Source organism: Elephas maximus, chromosome 14 (genome assembly GCF_024166365.1).
Source record: "Elephas maximus indicus isolate mEleMax1 chromosome 14, mEleMax1 primary haplotype, whole genome shotgun sequence".
Taxonomy (NCBI): Eukaryota; Metazoa; Chordata; class Mammalia; order Proboscidea; family Elephantidae; genus Elephas; species Elephas maximus.
Window position 1 is genome coordinate 9,646,046 of NC_064832.1, and position 1,212 is coordinate 9,647,257.

The following is a 1,212-nucleotide window of genomic DNA, read 5'->3' on the forward strand; positions in this document are numbered from 1 at the left end:
GTCAATCAACAGAAGCTAAGACCTTCCAGAGAGACTACTTGCTATTCTCTATCCACGGGGAAGCGGTACATCCAGAAGCCTCCCCCGTTTCATCTCCAGGCTCTCTCTCAGGCCCCTCATACTTGTGATGTGTGTCAGGGGTAGAATGAAGAGATTTCTCTGAATGACCACATACAGAGAGGGGCCATAGATGCTGAGGAAGGGTGCTTTGCCTACTGATAACCTAGTGTAAGTGAAAAAGAGGTACGTGCCTGCTGTCCCAGTGTGTCGAACGTGTCCACATCAGCAGTTGCCTACTGTGAAGTTATTCCCTGGGTGCCCTCGATTTTGTGGCCAAAGACACGAGGGGCCGTTGTATGGCCATGGGTAAAATGCAGGGCTATGCGGAACTGGCTGGATAGGCTGGACTTCTCCTACTGGCTCAGTGTTTGTGACCCGTCCCCGTCAGAAGTTCCGGCCAGCCTTCCGGTGGCTGTGTCCATGGTGATTGGGAAAGAAGCCTTAGGCCCCACACTCAGCCTTCACCTGGCCTACCTGGCCTCTTTACCCTCATCTAGACCGCTGTGTAGATGGAAGAAAGGATGTCGCCCAGTGAGCATGTGTCCTCATTTAATTTGAAGCATTAGGCTCCTTGCCTGGGCAGAAGACAGCCAAGGTCAGCCTGAGCCTAGGCACCTAGTGACCTGTGACACTGCAGCTAGTGATAGATGTTGATGTCCACGCTCAAGTATCCGCAGGTGCCCGATTCAGAGTGGTCGGAGGAGAAGTTTAACTAGAGTTCACACACTCACGAGGGCACAGGCCAAAGGTCAGGGAAAATAGCTGAGGTCGTGGAGCTCTAGCGGAGCCAGTGTAGGGCCCAGGCCTCCCTCCTGTACGTGGCAAAGAGGTGATGCATATGCCGCCATCCGCAGACTCTGGACTACTAGGGCCCCAGATGCCCGGATTTCGGCCTTGTCTTCGGAGATGTGACGCACATGCAGTGTGCCACCGGAGGCTGTGGCCCAGCAGAGCACAAAATCTTGAAAATGGGGGCTTCGGTTGACTTTGCCTGTGCTCTCCTTTGGCTGAGTGGCATCCTGTGTTTCCTACCAGCTGAGGGCATTCATAGACAGAGGCGGACTCCAAGTGTGCAGGCAAAGTGTGTGCTGAGATGATAAGTCGCTGGAGACGAGGGTGGACTCTTCAGACCCAGCATAGGCCTCTGCCAGG